Source organism: Lipotes vexillifer, unplaced genomic scaffold, assembly GCF_000442215.2.
Source record: "Lipotes vexillifer unplaced genomic scaffold, Lipotes_vexillifer_v1.1 scaffold138, whole genome shotgun sequence".
Taxonomy (NCBI): Eukaryota; Metazoa; Chordata; class Mammalia; order Artiodactyla; family Lipotidae; genus Lipotes; species Lipotes vexillifer.
The window spans coordinates 2,631,583-2,647,491 of record NW_006797971.1 but is presented as its reverse complement, the minus strand read 5'-3'; the positions used below and the strand labels follow the sequence as shown (position 1 = coordinate 2,647,491).

Here is a 15,909-nt window from a genome sequence, read left to right as displayed (position 1 = left end):
ATTTCCACTTGAGTTCTGTATTTAAGCACTCCTAATTTCTTAAATCAAAATATCAAAGTTACAAACATCCAAACAATAATCTAACTTTATACTAACTTCTTTCAGAGCACTCTAAAGAACCCCAACCCTGTTGCTGCCAGCCAGGGTTGGCAGGGCTGCACCACTGAGAAAAAGTACTCTCTAGGCCAAAGTTCTCATTGCTTACAGAGTAGATGAGTTATTAATAAAGACACAGGTTTTCAACCTTGATGGAGTATTTTCTGAAATGTAAGTAACTGGAGAAATGAATAGGGATCTAGCTGCCTCTGTACTCCCTGCCTACCATTCATACATACACATTCCTCAACTGGCTTGCTGAACTTTCCCCACATTCCCTAGCTTCTTCACTCCAACTGTCTTCACCCTTAAGTCCCTCAGAAGTAATGAAGACAGGAGAGAAAGGGGAAAAAGGATTGCACAGATATGATCTTAATGGTTTCACAGTTCTCGTCATAAAATTTCTTCCCTTCCTACCCCTTTTACTACACTTCCCCCTGCAAAGAATAATACAAATTATTATTAAATATATGTGTGTGTGCATATATATATATATATATATACATATATATATATACATACATACTTTTTTGGGGGCAAAATGTCAATAAGTTCCTACAGGCTAGTCGGAAAGGTATTAAATGCCTAATGTGGCTAAAATATTATATTCCTGGAATGAAAAACAGACTAAAACATTAATATAAACATAGAGTATTTCAAGATGGGACAAATTAAATAATTGCTGTGGGCTAGCTTATATCATGTATAAGTACTTTACATAGGATGGAAACCACCTATAGATTATATGTTATATATAAGTAGTCTTAGTTTATAATTTAGAGAATATATCACTTTAGAATTAACATATTCAGATATTGTATTAAACATACATTTTATTATTTTATAGTAATATATTACAAATGATGCTTGGTAAAAGTAACATTTTCTTTTTTACCTATACTTGTAACAGTGCTACTAACTTTTACAAAGATAAAAGGACCCAACTATTGATCCCATCTCAATGACTGTTTTCATAGAATGCACAAATACGGCTGTCAGGAAATCTGAAGAAATATATTTAAAAGAAGTTTCTGTTTCACTTGATATTTTAAAAATTAAATTAGACTTGACAGACAGTATCATCAATCCAAAAGCTCTTGAAAGTATATGAAATGTCTACCCAAAATTTGTACAAGTCTCTAGTAGGTTTTTCACAAGTATCTATATACAAAAGAATATAAGTTTTCACTATATTAAATTAATTATAATTCTATTTGGTTTGATTACAGTTTATATTATGGGCCAGGCTTCTGTGAATTGCCCTGATTTCGTAATCCCTACTTACAATATTGTTTCTATGCAAAAATTGATTTTGAATTTCAAAAAGGTAGTATAAGAATACTAACTTTTTATAAGTAGGAGGGCTGCTACAGTTAATTCACTGAAGAATAATATTTTAAAGATTCAATAGGGGAGACACTCATAGTCAACTTCATAACCTATTTTGTTCTCTTAAACTGTTGCTCTGGACAAAACTCTTACAATGTAAGAATGGCCCACGATTTTTCTCTGCCATAACCGAGAATAGAGAAGAAAGGGAAGAAGATTAAATCCTCTGGAGACACTGCAGAAATAATTCCTCTTGAAAATCAGGAAAAGAATATACATGTGTTGGGTCACCATGATGTATATTTTACAGTTTTGTTTGTTAATTATAACTAAATTAATCTGAATTCTTTAAAAGATCAGGAAAGTAGTCTAATGATAGATAAAATAAGGTAAATAACAAAGACATAAAATTTTTTTTTAAGGATGAGTTGTGTTAACTGAAACAAGTGAAAACCTTAGCATAGATGAAGATGAAAACAAATCAGCTGCTCAGAGAAGACAACTATTCCCAATAATAACACTAGAGAGGTCCCCACCTCCACTCCCAGGGTCCTCACAGAGATGGCATAGTGTGAAAAAATAAACAATTGCCTCAGTGAAACAGGAAGTAAGGGGGAAGGGCACAACCTTTAAAAGAATGACATAGCCATAGGACATGACAAAAACTGGTTAGAACCAGCTAGGTGCAAGATGGTAGAATATTTGACTTCCAGGGCACCTTAAGCCTCATCATAGCTCTTTTTAATACATTAGCATGCTAAATGACACACCCACCAGCGCCATGACAGTTTTGAGGCCAACCATAAAAGGTCAAAAAGTGGACAGTGGCCCTATTCCTGGAAATCTTCACCCCTTCCCTGAAATAGTTGGAATAATCCACCCACTCATTAGCCTATGAAATTATCCAGTCCATAAAACTAACCACACTGTATTTTGGGGACTCTTGCCTTCTGAGATGGCCCACACTCTGTCTGTGGAGTGTGTTTCTCTCTAAATAAATACACTTCTTATCTATCACTTTGTGTCTCACTGAATTCTTTCTGCAATGAGATATCAAGAACCTGAGGTTCACTAAGTCCTGAGACCGAGTGTGCTCTCAATTAAAAGATCGTGGATTCAAGCCCCAACCTGGGTTCTGGCCAGGTTTGAGTCCCAGCCCATGGGTTCAAGTCCTAAACTGGGTTCTGGCTGGGTTTGAGTCCCAGCCCGTGGGTTCAAGTCCCAGTCTGGGTTCTGGCTGGGTTCGAGTCCCAGAATGTGAGTTTAAGTCCCAATCTGGGTTCTGGCTGGGTTCAAGTCCCGGCCAATGGGTTCAAGTCCTGGCCAATGGGTTCAAGTCCCAGCCAATGGGTTCAAGTCCCATCTGAGGTGCACGGTTTCATCAGCAACATATTTATTATTTATATAAAGTCATCAAAACTAATTTTAAGCAAAAATTTAAATGAAAACTTTAAAACAAAGTGTACAATTTAAGATGTGGAAGACCCTATTATAGGATAACAAAGGAAATCTAAAGGGGAAATCATTTAACATAGGATAGCCAGCCTCTCCAACTAAGAAAAACTATTTTAAATTTTTTTCTGAAAGTGAGAAGAAGCTGTTGTCTCAGTAAAAGCTGGAGCAGAGAAAAAGAGAAATATGGCAGTTTTAGTGTGTTGACAAAGCTGTTGCAAGAACAAGGAAGGGATGTTGCTAATACCTGCTTTCTTCTAAGAATTTAAGCAAAATTTAGACTACCTGGAGTGTGTCAAAGAAGGGGCAAATGACACATTTTAGGTCATTTGTCCCTTATTTTACACTATTAAAACACTGTATGTTTCCCGACCAGAGACACAAAAGTAGCACTTATTTAAAAAGGCTATTTATAAAAGAGCATCTCAATTTCTTTCCCCTTTCCTTATCTCTAATTTAACTGAGAGGAAAGGTTTCTTTTTCCCTTTCAAGATACATTAAAAAAAAAAGTTCTGTCTCACTTAAAATGCATTAAACCACTCTTCTCAATTTTTTAATTACAATAATTAAAGAAGGTATTAGAGCAAAAAAGTGTTGTTTTCCCTATTCAATACAATAATAACTCAACTAAACTGCACATAAATAAGCAATTAAACATCTTGATTAATTTCTAAGAAAGGTAAGCAGAAGCTATCAAAGTAAAGGAATATTGTATTTTGATAGCATAATTATAATGATATTTTCCATAAAATAAACATAATATGACTCTTAAGGGAACAAAGGGCCAGAATCACATCTAGCCTGAACCAAGAAAAAATGTAAGGCTACATAAATTATTGCTGGAAAGATTTATTTCCTTAAAATAATTTATTACAAATAGATATAATATAATCATATAATCAAACTTCAAAAAATGTTTAAACAACAAGTATAAAGCATTGCTTAGAACACAGAGAATATTAAAATACCCTTTCTCAAGTCAAAGCCAAATGAACCAGACTGCCTAGATTCAAATATAAAACTTAGTTATCATTTCGACTAGGAACACACTTTCTTGGAAATTTCCAAATTGATTTAAACTTGATTTGTTCTTAGAACTCTACTGGCTATAAAAAACTACTTGTGACATCTTTCAAAGAAAATCATCAAAGAAAACTATCTGGTGATCTTGAGAAGATCGGGAGATCACTACAACTTAAGGCCCAGGTGAAGACAGTTAAAAACGAGAAAGAGTAACTGAACAGGAAACTTCCATCAGGAAACTATTCCTGAACACAGTTGCCTCAAATCCAACAGACAGAATGGGTAAGCCTAAGGTTCTATGTCTATGCTTCTATCCACCTTCCTACAGACATCACCACCAAATTTTACAAAGCATTAAACAATATTCATGACTTCCTAGCTTCCTCTCCCATCCCTTCACGGCTCAAAGTTTCTGCTCCTTTGAATACATACTAATTTGTCATTCCTAAAACAGATCATGTCGTATGCCTTCAAAATTTAAGGAATCCCTTTTCCAGTTCCATAGGTTCATTAAGCAAACTACTATTTATCCTCCAAAGTCATACTGAGGCATCACCTCTTTACTCTGACCTGCAAACCCGTAATGACAAAGTGAAACATTCTCTCTACGCCACATCTATATCTTATTAAAAACACATATCATTCCACATATTGCTTTATATTGTAATCAACAATATTTACATGCTCTATCTCCCCTACCAGAATATAAACTCACGATAGACAGAATTTAAAATTCACTAATTTTTATGGATGTGCAGACCCTAGGTGGGGTAAGGCTAACTACATGGTTTGAGGACAAATTCCTTCCCTTCTCAGCTATTTCGTTTCAGACCAGTCACCATCAACCTTATAATATTATCTCCATTATGTCCACAGTTTCACCATGTAGAATACAGTTTCTCACAAAAACAAAGGTAGAATTTTTTTTGTTTTTAGATTCCACATATAAGTGATATCATATGATATTTGGCTTACTTCACTTAGTATGAGAATCTCTAGGTCCATCTATGTTGCTGCAAATGGAATTTTTTCATTATCATTCATTAAAATGATACAAATGAACTTATATACAAAACAGAAACAGACCCACAGACATAGAAAACAAATCTATGGTTATCAAAGGGGAAAGAGGGGGAAGGATAAATTAAGAGTTTAGGATTAACATATACACACTACTATATATAAAATAGATAACCAACAAGGACCTACTGTATAGCAACAGGGAACTATACTGAATATTTTGTAATAACCTATAAGGAAAAAGAATCTGAAAAAACTAGATCTATATGTATGTATAACTGAATCACTTTGCTGCACACCTGAAACTAACACATTATAAATCAACTATACTTCAATAAAATATATATGTGTGTATATAAATACACACACACACACCCCTCATAAAGCTCAATATCAAATAAATAATCCAATCAAAAAATTGGCAGAAGACTTGAATAGACATTTTCCCAAAGAAGACATAAAGATTGCTAACAGGCACATGAAAAGATGCTCAACATCACTGATTATTAGAGAAATGAAAATCAAAACCACAATGAAATATGACCTCACACCTGTCAGAATGGTTACCATCAAAAAGCCTATAAATAACAAATAAGTGTTGGAGAGAATGTGGAAAAACGGGAGCCCTGGTACACTGTTGGTGGGAATCTAAATTGGTGCAGCCACTGTGGAAAACAGCATGGGGGTTCCTTAAAAGACTAAAAATAGAGTTACCATATGATCCAACAATCACACTCCTGGGTATATATCCATAAAAAGCAAAACCACTAATTTTAAAAGATACACGCACACCAATGTTCATAGAAGCATTATTTATAATAGCCAAGACATGGATGCAACCCAAGAGCCCATCAACAAATGATTGAATAAAGAAGATGCAGTGTATATATACATATATATGTATATATACAAAATGGAATACTACTCAGCCATAAAAAAGAATGAAATAGTGCCATTTGCAAAAACATAGATGAATCGAGAGAATATTATGCTTAGTGAAGTCAAAGACAAATATATATGATATCCCTTATACGTAGAATCTAAAAAATAATACAAATCAATGTATACACAAAACAGAAACAGACTCACAGACATAGAAAACAAATCTATGGTTACCACAGGGAAGAGGGTGTGGGGAGGGACAGATTAGGGGTATAGGATTAGTAGATACAAACTACTATACATAAAATAGATAAGCAACAAGGATTTACTATATAACACAGGGAATTATACCCAATATCTTGTAATAACCTGTAATGGAATATAATCTGCAAAAATACTAAATCACTATGCTGTACACCTGAAACTAACACAATACTAAAATCAACTATACTTCAATAAAAAATTGTGCTAACAGTCAAAAAAAGATAGAAAGAGATATTTAGCAATATTTAGATTAAATAGGACTTATGGGATTGCATAAGAACTCTTTATATTGTTACTTTTATGGGAAAATATACTTCAAGTTCCAAGTAAACAGCCTATAATTTGGAGGAAACAATATATGCTTAAGATAGGGAAATTCCATGTTAAATTCCCCCTGCTGGGAAATAAAAAAGTGTTTATTTCTGTAATCATTTGCTCAATTTTTCCCCCATTAGACTAAACCCTAAAAATATAAGAACTCTGTTGATTTATTCATCATTGTATACCCTAAGCACATATTAGGCACCTAATAACTGTGTGTGAAAGGAAAGAAGGGAAAGAAGGAAGGAAAGAAGGAGGAAAGGTAGAAAACAAGGAAGGAAAGAGAGATGAATAAATTTTATTTAAAAAATTGCTATAATATAATAGCATAGCTTTAATTGCCATTTCTACATCTACATCTTCTTATAAACCTGCCTTCTCCAAATCTCATATTTCTAACTCTATCAGGACATCTCAACATGAACATCTGACAGAACTTGCAAATCAATGTGTGAGAAAGTTAGCTTATTTTTGTCAAATTCCCTATAAAATAAGCACTTTTTGTCCTTTCCTGGAAACAGCAGTTCAATAATTAAGAGGGGAGATCATGGTGATGTTTACACAACTATATATTTGTCAAAATTCAGCAAATTGTACAGTTAAAAAGGTGTACTCTGAAAACAAGATAAAGAAAGATAAATCCGTAATTAAACATACGTTAGTTTAAAAAATGTAGAAAATCAAATAAACAAGAAAAATTTTAAGTTACCAGCTAGAAAGGACAGAGTACTTACATAGAAAAAACAATTACACTGATAGTAAACTGCTCATCATTATAAAGAAAACAATGAAATACTATCTTTAAAGGCCTAAGGGAAAATAACTATCAAATCAGAATTTTCTATCAACCTAAAATATCATTGAAGAGTGAGGGTAGTATAAAAGTATTTTGAGACATACAAATACAAAGAGAGTTTAAATGTTCAGAGATTAATATCAAAAAATACTAAAGAACTTACTTCAGCAAGAAGCAAACCAAGAGAGAAAAGATAAAGTAGCAGATACTGCATGCTCTTCCCAGTACCCATTTTCCTCTTCTTTTCAAGACTCCATCCCTACCGGAGTTTTAGCTACGCATACAACTTCTCAGTGAAAGACAGTATTACTCAGCTTTCACTCCTACACATGGAGTGTACTCATGTGGCTAAGTTTGGGCTAACGGAGTGTGAAACAAAGTAGTGTAACTTCCAAGTCACATCCAACTTAAAGACAAACTATACTACACTTCTCTTCACACTTCCTGAGAGCACAAATGAGAAGACTACAACCCTGTCCAACAGTGCAGTCAACACACCTGAGAGTATGTCAAAGAAGCAAGACAGAAGGAACCTGAGTCCCTGAATGACCCTGTTCAACCAAGTTGCTCTACCAGCATGTACTCATTCTTTATTTTTGAAGCATTATGTATCTTTATAAAGCCATTATATTTGTGAGTTACGTTGTTACAGAAGCTTACTCTGTAACCTAATTTTATAGACAGAATACAAAAAAACAGTGAGCATATTTTTAATGAAATCTGTTAGAAATGTAATTAATTACTGACTGTAAAATAAGTAGATTGAAGCAGATATATATAATGCATAGTTAAATAGCATTAAGATCCATATCTTAAGAAAAAAAAGAATATAAAAGTACTGAGTACTTTTAGTCATTGTTAGAATTATTTGCTCTTAAGGAAGTATGTTACAAACTAGGAGTAATGACAAAGAATAAGACTATAATGTATAGCTTTCAGAAGAGCAGAGAGAGAAGAAAGGAATAAAGCAAGTTCCATCAATCCAACGAAAGACAAGTGAAAAACAAAACACAAAGAGAGGAAAATAAAAGAAAATGAAAATGAAAACTACTCAGAGTGGATTTTAAAAACCTAGCTAGGGCTTCCCTGGTGGCACAGTGGTTGAGAGTCTGCCTGATGATGCAGGGGAAACGGGTTCGTACCCCAGTCTGGGAGGATCCCACATGCCATGGAGCGGCTAGGCCCATGAGCCATGGCCACTGAGCCTGCGTGTCTGGAGCCTGTGCTCCGCAAAGGGAGAGGCCACAACAGTGAGAGGCCCGTGTACCGCAAAAAAAAAAAAAAAGAAAAAAAAAAAAAACCTAGCTAAATGTACCTTATAAAACAAACACCTGGAAGAAAAAAAAAAATGTATCTACCAAATAGCATTAGTATTTCAAAGTGTAAGAAGCAAAAACTGACAGAATTACTAGGAGAAACTGAAAAATTCAAAATAATGACAAATATTAATAAATATATATCAAATATATATATTAGAATTGAAAGATCTAGATATATGAAGATATAGCAGATGTATACAACAAAGTCAACCAGTTTAATAGAGAACTCTATAATCAACAAATAAAGAATATACATTATTTCTACTACACATTGAGCATTTACAAAATTTGATTAGTAGTTGGTCACAAAGAATGAAATCCATACAAGGTAATCAGTTCACAGATTACAATGCACTTAAATGACAAAATACCAAAAAAAAAAAAAAAAGGATTCATGAGTTCAGGAACATAAAGATGTATTATTAAATAACTCACATTAAAAAGGTAATCACATTGGAAATTAAAACATATTAAAAACAGAATAATGAGAGAATTAAATACATGCTATGCACTCAAAGTAATATTTAAATATGAGCTGAAAATAAGAGTTATAAGGCCAATTAAAAGACACAGAGTGGCTGAATGGATACAAAAAGAAGACCTGTATATATGCTGTCTAAAAGACACTCACTTCAGATCTAAAGACACACACATACTGAAAGTGAGGACATAGAAAAAAGTATTCTATACAACTGGACATCAAAAAAAGCTGGGGTGGGAATACTTATATCAGACAGAGTAGACTTTAAAATAAAGACTGTTACAAGAGACAAAGAAGGACATTACATAATGATCAAAGGATCAATCCAAGAAGAAGATTTAACAATTGTAAATATATATGCACCCAAAATAGTAGCACTAAATACATAAAGCAAATACTAACAAACATAAAAGGAGACCTCAACAGTAACACAATAATAGTAGGACACTTTAACATCCCACTTATATAAATGGACGAATCATCAAGACAGAAAATCAATAAGGAAACACTAGCCTTAAATGACATATTAGACCAGAGAAACTTAATATAGATAGATAGATAGATAGATAGACAGAACATTCCATCCAAAAGCAACAGAATACACATTATTTTCAAGTGCACATGGAACATTCTCCAGGATAGATAACATGCTAGGCTACAAAACAAGTCGTGGTAAATTTAAGAAAAATGAAATCATACGAAGCATCTTTCCCAAGCACAATGCAATAAGACTAGAAATCAATTACAAGAAAAAAAACACAAACACATGGAAGCTAAACAATAGGATACTAAACAACCACTGGATCACTGAAGAAATCAAAGAGAAAATCAGAAAAATACCTGGAGACAAATGAAAACAAAAATACAATGATCCAAAATCTAAGGGATGCATCAAAAGCAGTTCTAAGAGACAAGTTCATAGCTATACAAGCTTACCTAATGAAACAAGAAAAATTTCCAATAAACAACCTAACCTCACACCTAAAAGAGCTAAGAAAAGAATAAAGAAAACCTAAACTCAGTAGAAGGAAAGAAATCACAAAGAGCAGGGCAGACATAAATGAAATATATACAAAAACAAAAATAGAAAAGATCAATGAAACTAAGAGATGGTTATTTGAAAAGATAAAATTGATAAACTGTTAACCATACTCATCAAGAAAAAAAGAGGGCCCAAATCAGGAACATCAGAAATGAAAAAGGAGAAGTTACAACCAAGAGTACATAAATACAAACAATTGTAAGAGACTACAATAAACAACTATATACAAATATAGTGGACAACCTAGAAGAAATGAAAAAACTTCTCAGAAAGGTACAATCTCCCAAGACTGAACCAGGAAGAAACAGAAAATATGAACAGACCAATAACCAGTAATGATACTGAATCAGTAATTAAAAAGAAAAAAAAAAGTGCCTAACAAGCAAAAGTCCAAGACCAGATGGCTTTACAGGTGAATTCAACCAAACATTTACAAAAGAGTTAACACCTATTCTTCTCAAACAATTCCAAAAAATTGTAGAGAAAGGAACACTTTTAAACTCTTTCTACAAGGCCAGCATCACCCTGATACCAAAACCAGACAAAGAAATCACATGAAAAAGAAAATTACAGGCCAATATCACTAGTGAACATAGATACCAAAATCCTCAACAAAATATTAGGAAACCAACTCCAAAGATACATTAAAAGGATCATATACCGTGATCAAGTGGGATTTTTCTCAAGATTTTTGCAAGGATTTTCAACATATGCAAATCAGTCAATGTGATACACCACATTAACAAATTGAAGAATAAAAACCAAATGTCATCTCAACAGATGCAAAAGAAGCTTTTAACAAAATTCAACATCCATTTATGATACTCTCTAGAAAGTGGGCATAGAGGGAACATACCTGAACATAATAAAGGTCACATATGACAAACCCATCACACTCAGTGGTGAAAAGCTGAAAGCACTTCCTCTAAGATCAGGAGCAAGACAAAGACACCCACTCTTGCCACGTTTATTCAGCATGGTATGGAAGTCCTAGCCATAGCAAGCAGGAAAGTAAAAGAAATAAAAGGAATCCAAACTGGAAAGGAAGCATAAAACTATCACTGTTTGCAGTTGACATGGTACTAAGAAAATCCTATAGATACCATGAAACAACTACCAGAGCTCATCAATGAATTCAGTAAAGTTGCAGGATACAAAATTAATATACAGAAATCTGTTCCATTTCTATACACTAACAACAAACTAGCAGAATAAGAAATCAAGGAAACAATCCCAATTACAATCACATCAAAAAGAATAAAATACCTAGAAATAAATTTACCTAAGGAGTTAAAAGAGGTGTACTTGGAAAAGTATAAGATGCTGATGAAAGAAACTGAAGACAATACAAACAGATAGAAAGATATATGGTGTTTATGGATTAGAAGAATTAATATTGTGGGATTTCTCTGGCAATCCAGTGGTTAAGATTAAGAATCTGCACTCCCACTGCAGGGGACACAGGTTCAATCCCTGGTCAGGGAACTAAGATCCTGCATGCCATGCAATGCAGCCAAAAAAAAACCAACAAAAAAAAAAAAAAAAAAAAAAAAAAAAAGAAAGAAAAGAAGAAGAAGAAGAATTAATATTGCTAAAATGACCATACTATCCAGGACACTCTACAGATTCAATGCAATCCCTATCAAAATACAATACCAAGGGCATTTTTCACAGAACTAGAATGAAAACTTGTAAAATTTATATGGAAATAAAAAAAGACCCCAAATAGCTAAAACAATCTTGAAAAAGAGTAACAGAGGTAGAGGAATGACACTCCCTGACTTCAGACTATACTACAAAGCTACAGTAATCAAAACAGTATGGTTATGGCACAAAAATAGACACATAGATCAATGGAATAGAGAGCCCACAAATAAATACATGCAGTTATGGTCAATTAATCTATAAAAAAGGAGGCAAAAATATACAATGGAGAAAAGATAGGCTCTTTATCAAGTGGTACTGGGAAAACTAGACAGCTACGTGTAAAAGAATGATATTAGAGAATTCTCTAACATCATATACAAAAATAAACTCAAAATGGATTAAAGACTTAAATGTAAGACTGGAAACCATAAAACTCCTAGAAGAAAACATAGGCAAAACACCCTTTGAAGTAAATTGTAGCAATATTTTTTGGATCTGTCTCAAAAAGCAAAGGAAATAAAAGCAAAAATAAACAAATAGGACCTAATTAAATTTACAGTCTTTTGTACAGCAAAGGAAACCATCAACAAAATGAAAAGACAACCGACTGAATGGGAGAAAATATTTGCAAATGATATGACCAGTAGGGGGTTAATATCCAAAATTTATAAACAGCTCATACAACTCAACAGCAAAAAACCCCAAACAACCCAATCAAAAAATGGGCAGAAGACCTAAAGAGAAAATGTTCCAAAGAAGACTTACATGTGGCCAATAGGCATATGAAGAAATGTTCAACACAGTTAATCATCAGAGAATGTAAATTAAAACCACAATGAGATATCACCTCACACCTGTCTGAAAGGCCATCATCAAAAAGGACACAAATAGGGCTTCCCTGGTGGCGCAGTGGTTTAGAGTCCGCCTGCCGATGCAGGAGACGCGGGTTCATGCCCCAGTCCGGGAAGATCCCACATGCCATGGAGCGGCTGGGCCCATGAGCCATGGCTGCTAAGCCTGTGTGTCCGGAGTCTGTGCTCCACAGTGGGAGAGGCCACAACAGTGAGAGGCCTGTGTACCACAAAAAAAAAAAAGAACACAAATAATAAATGTTGGCAAGGATGTGGAGAAAAGGGAACCCTCATACATTTTTGGTGGGAATGTATATGTATGTATTTTTGGTGCAGCCACTGTGGAAAACATTATGAAGGTTTCTCAAAAAACTAAAAATAGAACTACCATATGACCCAGGAATTCCACTCCTGCATATATATCTGAAAAAAAATTAATTAAAAAAGATACATACACTCCAATGTTCATAGCAGCATTGTTTACAATTGCCAAGATATGGAAGCAAACTAAGTGTCCATCAACAGATGAATGGATAAAGAAGATGTGAGATACACACACACACACACACACATACACAAACACACAATGGAATACTACTTATCCATAAAACAGAATAAAATTTTGCCACTTGCAAAAACAGGGATGGACTTGGAGGATGTTAGACTAAGTGAAATAAGTCACACAGAGAAAGACAAATACTGTTTGATATCACTTATATGCGGAATCTAAAAAATAAAACAACAAAATTTGCTGGTCAATTACACTGAGGCCCAATCTCATTATATTTGGGAACAATTAAATTAAAACAGTAATAATATTTCACTCTTATTATACTGCAAAAATTAAGAGACCAAAAAATTCAAAAAGTTAACAAGGATGTGGAAAACCAAGAGCTCTCACACACTGCCAGTGGGAATATTGGTTACCCAATCACATAAGTGGTATAGGAAAGCATATACAGCCATGCCTAAGATCAAGCATTTCCACTTTTAGGCATATACCCAAGAAAAGCTCTCCATAGGTTCACCAAAAAACACATAAAAGACAGTCACTGATGTATTGTTTTTACTGGCATAAAGACTGAAACAATGTACATGTCTATTAATAGAAAATAGGAGAAGAGATAAACATCCATTGTATTTATAAAATTCCATTCCATTCGTACAATTAAATGTCATATAGGAAGTATAAATATGTTTAAAAATTATGCTGAGCAAAAACAAGCAAGTTGCAAAAGAGTTTGTAGTACAAATATAACTTATATAGACTTTAAAAGCATAAAAACAAATTTTATTTATAGATACAGATAAATACCTATGGGCCAATAAATATTCATAAAAATAGTACCTATCAGTACATGTTGGAGTCAGGGAGGAGGAGAAGACAAGATGGCTGAGAAGGATCTGAGCTCACCCCTTCTTATGGAAACACCAAAATCACAATTAACTGCTGAACAACCACTGACAAAAAAATGCTGGAACCTATCAAAAAAGATACCCTACATCCAAAGACAAAGAAGAAGGCACAAGGAGACAGTAGGAGGGGAGCAATCATGATAAAATCAAATCCCATACACACCAGGTGGGCTACCCACAAACAGGAAAATAATTATACCACAGAAGTTCTCCCACAGGAGTGAAAGTTCTGAGCCCCACATCTAGCTCCCCAGCCTGGCAGTCTGGCAATGGGAGGAAGATCGCCCAGAGAATCTGGCTTTGAATGCCAGCAGGGTTTGATCATAGAAATGCCGCAGGACTGGGAGAAACAGAAACTCTACTCTTGGAGGGTGCACACAGGGCCTCAAGCACACTAGGACCCAGGGGAAAAAAGCAGTGACTTCATAAGAGACTGGGCCAGACTTACCTGCTAGTATTGGAGGGTCTCCTGCAGAGGTGGGGGGCAGCTGTGGCTCACTGCAGTGATAAGGATTCTGGCAGCAGCAGTTTGGGGGAGTACTCATTGGCATGAGCCCTTCTGGAGGCCACAATTTTCTCACCAAGACCTGGACCCATCCAACAGCCTGGAGCCTCCAGTTCTGGGATGCCTCAGGCCAAACAACCAACAGGAGGGGAACACAGCTCCACCCATCAGCAGACAGGCTGCTTAAAGTTTTCCTGAGTAAACAGCTGCCCAATAAACACACCCCCTGACACAGCCCTGCCCACCAGAGGGACAAGACCCAGCTCCACCCACCAGTGGGCAGCTACCAGTCTCTCCCATCAGGAAGCCTACACAAGCTTCTTAGACAGCCTCATCCACCAGCAGGCAGACAGCAGAAGCAAGAACTACATACCTGCAGCCTGAAAAACGGAAACCGCAATCACAGAAAGTTACACAAAATGAGACAGCAGAGGATTATGTCTCAGATGAAGGAACAACATAAAACCCCAGAAAAAACAACTGAATGAAGTGGAGATAAGCAACCTTCTGGAAAAAAAGTCCAGAATAATGATAATGAAGATGATCGAGGATCTTGGAAAAAGGATGGAGGCAAAGATCGAGAAGGTACAAGAAATGTTTAACAAAGACCTAGAAGAACTAAAGAACAAACAAACAGAGATGAACAATACAATAAATGCCATGAAAAATACAGTAGAAGGAATCAATAGCAGAATAACTGAGGTGGAAGAATGGATAAGTGAACTGGAAGACAGAATGGTGGAAATCACTGCTGCAAAACAGAATAAAGAAAAAAAGAATGAAAAGAAAAGAGGACTTCCCTAACATGGGAAAGGAAAGTGTCACCCAAGTCCAGGAAGCACAGAGAGTCCCAAGGAGGAAAATGCTGAGACACATAGTAATCAAACTGACAAAAATTAAAGACAAAGAAAAAATATTAAAAGCAACAAGGGAAAAGCAACAAATAACTTACAAGGAAACTCCCATAAGGTTATCAGCTGATTTCTCAGCAGAAACTCTGCAGGCCAGAAGGGAGTGGAATGATATATTTAAAGTGATGAAGGGAAGAACCTACAACCAAGAATACTCTACCCAGCAAGGCTCTCATTCAGATTCAGTGGAGAAATCAAAAGCTTTACAGATAAGCAAAAGCTAAGAGAATTCAGCACCACCAGATCAGCTTTGCAACAAATGCTAAAGGAATTTCTCAAGTGGAAAAGAAAAGGCTGCAACTAGGAACAAGAAAATTACGAATGGAAAAGCTCACCGATAAAGGCAAACGTACAGTAAAGGTAGGAAATTACCTGCACACAAATCAAAACCAGCAACTGTAAGAGGAGAGCACAAATGCAGGATATTGGAAATGCATTTGAAATTAAAAGACCAGCAACTTAAAACAATCTTGTTTATATACAGACTGCTATATCAAAATCTCATGGGAATCGCAAACTGAAAATCTACAATAGATACACACGGAAAAAAGAAA

General features: G+C 34.9%; 1 protein-coding gene across 1 annotated transcript in view; it reads right to left on the bottom strand.

The window, feature by feature from the left end:
- KANSL1L (KAT8 regulatory NSL complex subunit 1 like) overlaps window positions 1-15,909 on the bottom strand; it is a 126,439-nt gene that overhangs the window by 80,306 nt on the left and 30,224 nt on the right. The window lies entirely within an intron of this gene.